This window comes from Phocoena phocoena, chromosome 4, assembly GCF_963924675.1.
Source record: "Phocoena phocoena chromosome 4, mPhoPho1.1, whole genome shotgun sequence".
Classification (NCBI taxonomy): domain Eukaryota; kingdom Metazoa; phylum Chordata; class Mammalia; order Artiodactyla; family Phocoenidae; genus Phocoena; species Phocoena phocoena.
In genome coordinates, this window is record NC_089222.1 from 23,608,561 (window position 1) to 23,619,109 (window position 10,549).

General features: G+C 48.2%; 1 pseudogene; it reads right to left on the bottom strand.

Moving 5' to 3' along the window:
- Window positions 1–6,281: 6,281 nt before the first annotated feature.
- Window positions 6,282–7,251, bottom strand: LOC136122841 (PDZ and LIM domain protein 1 pseudogene; annotated as a pseudogene).
- Between the last annotated feature and the right edge of the window lie 3,298 nt (window positions 7,252–10,549).

A 10,549-nucleotide genomic window follows, 5' to 3' on the forward strand; every position in this document is an offset into this window, starting at 1 on the left:
CCTGAGTCAGTTAAAAAAAATAAGTACATAAATACATGCACTTAACTTATGTGAACATAACCAAACATACTTGGCAAGAAAGATCAACAACAAAAAAATTAAATAAAACAGCAACACATTTTATTTTGTTATTATTTTTTGGCCATGCCGCGCGGCATGCGGGATCTTAGTTCCCCGACCAGGGAACGAACCCATGCCCCCTGCAGTGGAAGTGCAGAGTCTTAACCACTGGACCGTCAGGGAAGTCCCCATTTTAAATAAAACGTGGTCCCTAAATAAGTCTCACTGGCTGTATCGGTTCTGAAGCTGGAGGAAAAACAGTTGTCTGTGCTGAACCCCTTGGGAAAGAGGATGGTAGACCCAAATTGGGTATCATGAACCTTCTTCAGAAGAACTTTCCAGGGCGGTGTTGATTGCATGTGATTTTTTGCTACACATATTGAGTTAACCCCCATTTAAAATGCTATGAAAGAAAAATGAAAGAAAAGTTACAAAAGAAAAATGTTTGTTGTTAAAAATGCAGACTATACAAGAGGTGTGGAGTGGAAGTTTCTTCTTCAGTCTGCGAAGTGCTTTCTAATGCAGACAGAGGTAGCAGATGCCCGTATGGTGCTGGTAGGAGATAGAGGCTGGCTGGGTGCTGGCCTCGCCAGCAGGAAATGTAGCACGGGGTGCAGAAGACAGCTGTGGATGCAGGACGAGGCCGAAGGGGGATGGAGGGACACCACAGAGGGTGCCCGGTCCCACTTGCGGGTGGGAGGAGAATGAATGACTGTCAGCTAGGCAAGGGAAGGTGGGAAGGCCCCCGGAGGCCAAGGTATGGGCAGGATGTGGTCTCTCAGGGGAGTCTGCTATGACTGGTCTGATGGGGGCCGTGCTGGGAGACTAGGCGTGGGAGAAGTAAGCAAGAACAGATCTTAAGGACTCTTACATGCCAAGCTAAGGGGTGCGGCTTCTCCCTGGAGAAGCCACCTGGTGAGCTGAACAAAAGATGTGTGTGTGCCTTGGTCAGATTTACCCTGTGGCAGCATGGAGGGTGGCTTGGGAGCCACAGACTGGAGTCGGGGAGCCCCACTGGGAGACCATTTAGTAATCCAGGCAAGATCTGAATTGAGGGAGAGCTGAAGGCATTGCGGGAGACCGAGAGACAGGGGGATCCATGGCAGAAATGGGGACGAGAGAAGAACCTGGTTTGCCGGAGAGGGAAGAGGCTGCTTTCAGTCCTGGGCATGTAGATTCTGAGGTGCCAGTGGCCCCCAAAACCCCAGGTCTGATATCTAGAGTGGGTGGGCGTGTCCTAGGGGAAAGAGACCAGCTGGCTTTACAAGGTCGTTTGAAGGAGACCCTAGTCTGGCGTGGCCAGAGGCCTTGGGATAGGTGGGTCTGGTGCTGAGGAGAGAAAGCGGGGCTGGAGACTCCGTTTGGGAGGATCCACAGAGGGCTGGAACTGCCAGTCATAAGAGAAGATGCATGCAGAGAGGGCACAGCAGACACTGAAGATGCGGCAGTGGGTGTGCCCCATTTATGAGGCCAGCCAAGTGGACCTCAGAGCCGAGAGGTGGCAGGAGACTGCCCCGAGCTCTACACCTCCATGTGCTGGTGTGTGCAGAGGGAGAGGCCCAGAGCAGTTCCCAAGTACCCCACCTGGCTTTCAGTGCTGTGAAAAGTCACTTATGAGTGAGCCTGGAGCTCTGACTTCTCCAGAAACTCGTGGGGCTGAGTCCGCAGAGACCTCTCACCTGTCAGCCACATTCTGTGAGATTCGCAAGTCACACAGATTCCCGGGGCCAGAGTGGCTCTCTGCTCCCTGGGGCTCCCTCCCTCTCTTCTCTCTCTCTGGGTCTCCCTGTCTCCCCACTTCCTCTCCATCCCTTCTTCGTCTCCAGCAATGCCCCCCCACCCCCCAACCCCCACCCCCGTATCTCAAAAATGCTCCCAGAGACAGCTGAAGCTTAACAGAGGGACCTTCAGAAATCCCAGCAGGTTCCTACTATGATCTCCTAGACCAAGCCTGAGTTTCCCTTTTCATTCAGGCATCCCGAGTTTTCAGACAACCAGTTATACTAAGTGGGCAAAGTTCGGCTCATGAGATAAATGATGGGCCAGACATGAAGATCATTGTGTTTTCGTCATAGAAGTTGATCCAAGAGGGTCCCGTTATGCAGCACCCACCCTGTCCCCTTTCTCCTAGCTCTGCTCCAGCCTGAGCCATGCTGGGTCTCACAGAGGCCAGCTGTCCTGCAGAACTTTACCCACGTGTACTTAGGGCACAGGGACAGCTGGAGCGATGACCAGACCCGCCAGGAATACACGTGGAAATAGGGCCTCTGGCCTTCCTGCCTTGGAGGTGTGTCTCTTTCAAATGACCTGGCAGAGCATGCTGACCTCCTTCATCCCATCCCCTGCATTCCTTGCTGGCTGACAGCCTGAGCTTCCGCCCTGGGGGCTCCTGGTTCGGTCACCCGTGGGAAGATTCCCATGGAAACCCCACAAGAAGGAGAGGCACGGGGAAGCCTCGTTGATTCACAGTCCAGGAAGATGGGTGTGAGATGGTTCCACCTGGAGCTGCACAGATGGCTCTCCTGGGAAGAAAGGGCCTGCCCAGCCCAGTGTCGCATGAGCTCCATGCACGTCTACAGAGAGAAAAGTGAATGGACGCCTGTGAATAAAAGCTTGGAGGTTCTTTAGCTCATTCACCATTGGCAGGTTCATTCTGAATCAGCATCTTTTAATAGAATAGCCTCTCTACTTAATATTTGTACTAAGAAAATCTTAGAAACATCCCAGCCTAACCAGGTCCAAGTGGGTACCGTTGGCACCATTGCACAGAGGTGAAAACTGAGGGCTGAAAATGTAAACGACTTGCCCGAGCTCAGGGAGCTCTGCTCTCCCAGTCATGCCTCAGTGGAGGTTCTTTCTAAAGTGGCAGGTTGCTTTTATTTCTTTGCTCGTGCTTGTGCATCCACCATTTTCTCTGAGCCAGAGCCCTGCAGAGTCCTGGGGACTCCGGTGAGGAGACCCAGCCCCTGCTCTTGCATTGTCTCCCGTCTGGTGGGAGGGAGGCAGCTGAGGAGACGTAAGGGCCCCTCGTGGGAAGTCTGTGATGGAGACAGGTGCAGGGGCTCTGAGGGCACGGGATGGGGAGCTCCCCAGGGGCACTGATACCCGAGTAGAATGAATTGCCCAGGTGTGTGTATGTGGAGGGGCGTGCAAGGGGGGGCGTGCAAGGGAGGGGGAAGGGGTGAAGGCAGCAGAGGGTCAGGACACGCAGGTTAGTGGGGACGCCATGAAGGGCTTCACAGAGGGAGAGGGTCAGGGAAGCATCAGGGAGCATTTGGGGAGGGTTAGGGTTAGGAGTTTGTACTTTATCCTGAAAGCTGTGGAGAGCCTGTGGAGCATTTTAAGCAGGGAGAGTGAATTAGATCAGCTTTGCATTTTTACGAGTGGTGTCGTATATATTTGAAACCAATATGCAGTCTATTATAGGAATTCAAGTGGTATCGAAGTGCACTGCTTTTTACAGTCCTTGTCATTATTCAGACCTGTCACTGGGTCTGACCCCTTTGGCGTGAGCTCTCTCAGGAGGGAAGTGATCGGGTCTTACACTTTCCTGTAGCCTCAGATCCCCAGGGAGGCATCGTTACTGCTGGTTAAATGAAGGAATGAAATCCGCCCCCAACCCCTACCTCAGCAAGTCCAAAGCCATAGGCCGCATTGAGGGGAGGGCATTTAACCCAGTCATGATCAATCCTGCGGCAGTCCTGTCTCCTGGCAGACCCCATGCCTGGCTGAGTCCAGCAGACAAGACTTCGAGAATGGGATTTTGGGTCCTGGGCCTCTGAAGACTGAGCGCCACACCTTGCAAACCGTTGAGGCTCCTGAAGAAGTGCGACATCCACGCTTCGTGTCTCCTCATTTCCCCTGTCAGGTTGCAATACCCACCAGGGTCCTGGGAAAGGCAATTGGCAATCTTCTTGTTTTCTTGCGCAGCCATCACTGAAGCCCTGGGGCGGATCCTTCCGGATAATGTCATTAAGCATCCCCATCCAAGCATGGCCTAAGAAATTAAGTTTGGTTTGAGGAAATGTGATGGAGGAATCGTTCAGTATGCTGTCTGCTTGCTGGGTTGAGAGACAGTGTTATTCCTACCAGGAACTTAGACTCTGTGGTATCTCCTCTGTGCCTGGCCCAGCGCCACGAGCTATGGTGGAGACAAGAGGAGAAAGGTGACCAGTACCTGCTCCCTCCGTCTGGAGAGAGAGAACAGGGGCTGAGCCTGACTTGGCCACTGCTGCGTGTCCCTAGCTCTCAGCCTCACAGAGCCTGGCACATGACAGCCATCCACCAAGTGTTTGTTGAAAGAATAAATGAGGCTGGGAGCAGGAAGGCTGCACAGCAGTGTATAACAAGGGGTAGACTGGATACAGCCCAGGGTCAGCGGCTCAGAGGCAGTGACTGTGTTAATGGAGAACGAGGCCCCGTGCTCTCATCTCCTGACTCCAGCCCCGGCCCTTTCCCTGCTGAATCCTCTAGAGAGAGCAGAACGTGAGAACTTGCTGAAGCCCAGAATCTCCTCTTCACACCCATACATGTATTCTTCCCTGTCTTCCAAAGCACGGTGCTTGTTTGTATATGTGCTAGGTGGGGTTGGATGGGAGTTGGTGAAGAAGCCCAGGGGAGAGCTTCCTGTCCCCAGAGGAATGCCCCTCAAGGTAGAAAAACGCAGATCAGTGGACCAGAAAGTCGTGGCTGGCTCAGGGGTGACAGAACTGTGGGGCAGGCACCTAGAGGCCCTGGGGGGATCAGGGCGGGCTTCCTAGAGGAGGTGGGGCTCTCAGGCTGGATTGAGGAGGTGAGGAAGGAAGGACTGGGGGTCCCAACTGCCTGGACAAAGACATGAAGATAAACCTGTGACCCCGGTTTAGGAGTTGGGAATCTGCATTAGTAACTTCCTGTCTCCCAGCTCTGGCTTCTGATCCTGACCACTACCTTTGACAGGTTCCATGGGGAATAAAACCGAGTTACTTAGCCCGTCTTTTATTCATTTGTTAGTTCAGTCACAGTTGCAGGAGACCATAGGAGCTGGAACTTCTCCGGGACGAGGACTGCAGAGGCAACATCCCAGCTGGGTGCAGGGGAGGTACGGGCAGAGTAGATCTGGCTGGAAGCTGGGGACCCCATGAAAAAGTTATAGCCCCCTATTGTGAGCATTTACATTAATCTCCACCTTTTGGTTCTATGAACCACCCTGCCCTTTGCTTCTGTAGCTGAATCCTAGTGCACGCCCTGGTGTTTCTTTAGGATGCATTCAGGTGGTGAAATGGCAATGTCGCAGGACATACACAGTTTAAAGGAGCACTTAACATTTACTGGGTGCCTCCCAGGTGCCCTGTGCCATTTCAGACTTTACAGATGTCTCCCCTGATCCTTGCAAAGACAGGCAAGCTTAGCACATAGAGCACTTTTCAGATGAGTCTCAGAGAGGGTAAGCCCTTGCCAGGGCCCAATGGACAGGAAGGGATTCAAACCCTGCCCTTCGTTATATTGTGCCGTCACTAATTTTCCTTAGTGGATGGCCAATAATGGACATGAGCACTTCACTCTGGGTCCTGTCTTGGGGGGAGTAGCAAAGGGCTGCTGTGTGTCCACTCCACCGTCGCCAGGGTGGGCAGCTTTTGAGGCCCCCACCTGCCACTGATGGGGCAGAGGTCTCGAGGCCAGCAAGGAAAGCACCGGGCCCTCCATGACCCAGCATGGTCTCCTCTGGGGCTGCTGCTTGGCCGCTTCTTTCAAATATGTTAAAGGTGTCTTTCAACAGCTCCAAAGTTGGCATGGTGTGCACAAGGATAAAGCAATTTCCCTAAGAAATGCCCCGTGTGGGCCACAGAGCTGCTTACAGTCGGCACCGTGAGAGGCCCTGTTCTGTTTTTTGATTAGATCTTTTTTTTTTGTTTTGAAGTCTATTAATTTATTGAGTAAAAGAATCATTGTCAGACATATTAAATTCAGCTTGGTTCAAATTTGGCTGATGTCCATTTGCAGCAGAGATGATTGGAGGAGAAGAGAAGACACAGTGATGCTGGTAACGGGACACTGAACAAAACCATCTTCCGTTAATTATAAAAGCGGGCATCACACAGCCAGCGTGAGTCAGTTAGCTAACGAGCAGGGATAAAACCAAAGTAAGCGAGAACTTTCAAGACAAGAGAGGCCAGAGCTTTCAGAGGACAAGATGCAGCAGGGGCTCGCTGCAGAACAGTGTTATGTGCAGAGCTGCCGGCTCACTTAGGGAACACGGTGATCACATCGTAGCCCTCGGGTGGAGTGACCCGCTCCCAGGTGTGCTTTTCACAGTAGATCTGACCCTCCACAAAGAAATCAAACCCTTCTGTTTCAGGTTGTTGCCACAGTCGGTGCACACATAACACTCAGGGTGGCGGTGACGGTCCCACCGCTTCACAAACATGCCGACAATGCTGGTGCCACATTTGTCACACATGGGCAGCTTCTGGACATTTCCAATCTATGCAGCCACTTTGGTGACTGGAGCCTTAACTCTTCTGAATCCTGAGGGATGGTTGGGATCCCCTTTCTCCTCAGACTCCAGGATTTCCTGCAAAACCAGGAATGAAGTGGACTGTTTTGGAGGCTCATTTAACTCTTGTTTCTCCTGCTGCATCTTGTAAACTTCAGATTCTTTATCAATGATGAGTCCGCTTGGAAGCTGAGAATGGTCTAATGCTCTGCCATTCGTCTCCTGCCCACTGGCTGCCGTCTTTGACTCCAAGGCACTGTTGAAGTTGGAGATGTTTTCAGAGGAGTAGAGGCCAGCTGGGTTGTTGTACTGGTTTGTGATGACCCTGGGGCAGAAGTGGAGGCAGGTGAGGCGGTAAGGGGCAGGGCGCTCTGGCTGTGGGTGCTTCCTATGTGTAGAACCTCTGCGGTTCAGAGGCTAAATTCATCTTGTATGGATAATGTTTCCCTTCCTCTGTCATCAGAAGCGACCAGATTTTCTGTTCAGATCTGGTTACTGTGAGAGTCACGTTGTCTGTGCAGCCCTTGATTTTCTCCTGAGCTTCCAAGTGTGTCGATGGCTGTGATTACATCTCCAACACATAATAAATTAGCTATAGCAGCCTTGCTTCCGGGAGTGACCCGGGAGACGGTGAGAGGCTGCTCGAAGTCCTTGCCCCCCACAAGGCAGAAGCCCCACGGTCCCGGGCCCTGGAGGACTAGTTGCTCGGTGGTCATGGCGCGGTGACGGCGGGCGGCGACTCCAGGGGACAGATGGGGCAGGACGCGGAGTGGCGCGTTGGGCTCCCCGACAGCTGTGCTGATTAGATCTTTCATTTTTCTATTTTATTATGCTTAATTTGTATATTTTCACTCTTTTTCATTTACTAATATAAGTACACCAGCCATGACTTCCTCTGGGCTCTACCTTAACGGGATCCCACAGGTTCCAATATATGGAATGTTTTTTGATATTCTTGTTTTCTAGATACTGTACAATTTCTATATAGGTCTCTTTTTTGATCTGAGTTGTTTAAAAGAGAGTTTTCAAAAACGTCCAGGTGGTAGGATTTTGTGATCCATAACTCTGTGATTAATTTCTAGTTTTTCTTCTGTGTTACCAGGTTCTGTATTATGTCTGAATTTTTGCTGAGGTTTTATTTGTGGCCTAATATATGGGCAATTTTTAGAAATATGTATACATCAATTAAATGTCATCACTTATGCAATTTTGGTTTTTCTATGTCTTTACTTCATTTGGTGCATTGATCTGTCATGAGCTGAAAGAGGTGAATTAAAATCATCTGCCTCTACTGTGTATCTGTTTGACCTTTCTTGTATTTCCTGTTATTTGGTGTGTTCCGTCTTCAATTGTGGATTATGTTCTTTATTGTTATAAAATGTTCTTTGTCTCACTTAATATCGTTTGCCCTGAATTCAACCTTACTTGCCTCATATTAAGGTTACTGTACCTGCTTAGTTTGATGTAGCCCTTACTTGATATATATTTACCTTTCCTATTTTTTCAACATTGTTGAATTACTTTGCTTTGGGGATATCTCTTAAATATGCAATACGGTGGGAGTTTTGTCTTGTTCCCCAACCTTACAATCTTTTCTTTTTAGTAGTTCACTATGGCCAATCATTAACATAGCTAGTATTTTTTTTTTTTTTTTTTTTTTTTTGCGGTACGCAGACCTCTCACTGTTGTGGCCTCTCCCGTTGCAGAGCACATGCTCCGGACGCGCAGGCTCAGTGGCCATGGCTCATGGGCCCAGCCGCTCTGCGGCATGTGGGATCCTCCCGGACCGGGGCACGAACCCGTGTCCCCTGCATCGGCAGGCAGACTCCCAACCACTGCGCCACCAGGGAAGCCCCATAGCTAGTATTTTGGTCATAATTTTACTATCATATTTTATGTCTCTGTGTTTTTGTTCCTATTGCTTCTTTTTTTATTAATTTTTAAATTTTATTTTATCTATTTTTTTATACAGCAGGTTCTTATTAGTCATCAATTTTATACACATTAGTGTATACATGTCAATCCCAATCTCCCAATTCATCACACTCCCCACCCCCGCCGCTTTCCCCCCTTGGTGTCCATACGTTTGTTCTCTACATCTGTGTCTCTATTTCTGCCTTGCAAACCGGTTCACCTGTATCATTTTTCTAGGTTCCACATACATGCATTAATATACGATATTTGTTTTTCTCTTGCTGACTTACTTCACTCTGTAAGACAGTATTTAGATCCATCCACGTCTCAACAAATGACCCAGTTTCATTCCTTTTTATGGCTGAGTAATATTCCATTGCATATACGGACCACATCTTCTTTATCCATTCGTCTGTCGATGGGCATTTAGGTTGCTTCCATGACCTGGCTATTGTAAATAGTGCTGCAATGAACATTAGTGTGCATGTGTCTTTTTTTTTTTTTTTTTTTTTTTTTTTTGCGGTACGCGGGCCTCTCACTGTTGTGGCCTCTCCTTTTGCGGAGCACAGGCTCCGGATGCACAGGCTCAGCAGCCATGGCTCACGGGCCCAGCACTCTGCAGCATGTGGGATCTTCCCGGTCCAGGGCACGAACCTGTGTCCCCTGCATAGGCAGACGGACTCTCAACCACTGCACCACCAGGGAAGCCCCTCATGTGTCTTTTTGAATTATGGTTTTCTCTGGGTATATGCCCAGTAGTGGGATTGCTGGGTCATATGGTAATTCTATTTTTAGTTTTTTAAGGAACCTCCATACTGTTCTCCATAGTGGCTGCACCAATTTACATTCCCACCAACAGTGCAAGAGGGTTCCGTTTTCTCCACACCCTCTTCAGCATTTGTTGTTTGTAGATTTTCTGATGATGCCCATTCTAGCTGGTGTGAGGTGATACCTCATTGTAGTTTTGATTTGCATTCCTCTAATAATTAGTGAGGTTGAGCAGTTTTTCATGTGCTTCTTGACCATCTGTATGTCTTCTTTGAAGAAATGTCTATTTAGGTCTTCTGCCCATTTTTGGATTGGGTTGTTTGTTTCTTTAATATCGAGCTGTATGAGCTGTTTATATATTTTGGAGTTTAATCCTTTTTCCGTTGACTCGTTTGCAAATATTTTCTCCCATTCTGAGGGTTGTCTTTTCGTCTTGTTTATGGTCTCCTTTGCTGTTCAAAAGCTTTTAAGTTTCATTAGGTCCCATTTGTTTATTTTTGTTTTTATTTCCATTACTCTAGGAGGTGGATCAAAAAAGATCTTGCTGTGATTTATGTCAAAGAGTGTTCTTCCTATATTTTCATCTAAGAGTTTTATAGTGTCCGGTCTTAAATTTAGGTCTTGAATCCATTTTGAGTTTATTTTTGTGTATGGTGTTAGGGAGTGTTCTAATTTCATTCTTTTACATGTAGCTGTCCAGTTTTCCCAGCAACACTTATTGAAGAGACTGTCTTTTCTCCATTGTATATCCTTGCCTCCTTTGTCATAGATTAATTGACCATAGGTGCGTGGGTTTATCTCTGGGCTTTCTATCTTGTTCCATTGATCTATGTTTCTGTTTTTGTGCCAGTACCATATTGTCTTGATTACTGTAGCTTTGTAGTACAGTCTGAAGTCAGAGAGTCTGATTCCTCCAGCTCCATTTTTTTCCCTCAAGACTGCTTTGGCTATTCAGGGTCTTTTGTGTCTTCATACGAATTTTATTTTTTGTTCTAGTTCCGTAAAAAATGCCATTGGTAATTTGATAGGGATTGCACTGAATCTGTAGATTGCTTTGGGTAGTACAGTCATTTTCACAATATTGATTCTTCCAATGCAAGAACATGGTATATCTCTCCATCTGTTGGTATCATCTTTAATTTCTTTCATCAGTGTCTTATAGTTTTCTACATACAGGTCTTTTGTCTCCCTAGGTAGGTTTATTCCTAGGATTTTATTCTTTTTGTTGCAATGGTAAATGGGAGTGTTTCCTTAATTTCTCTTTCAGATTTTTCATCATTAGTGTATAGGAATGCAAGAGATTTCTGTGCATTAATTTTGTATCCTGGTACT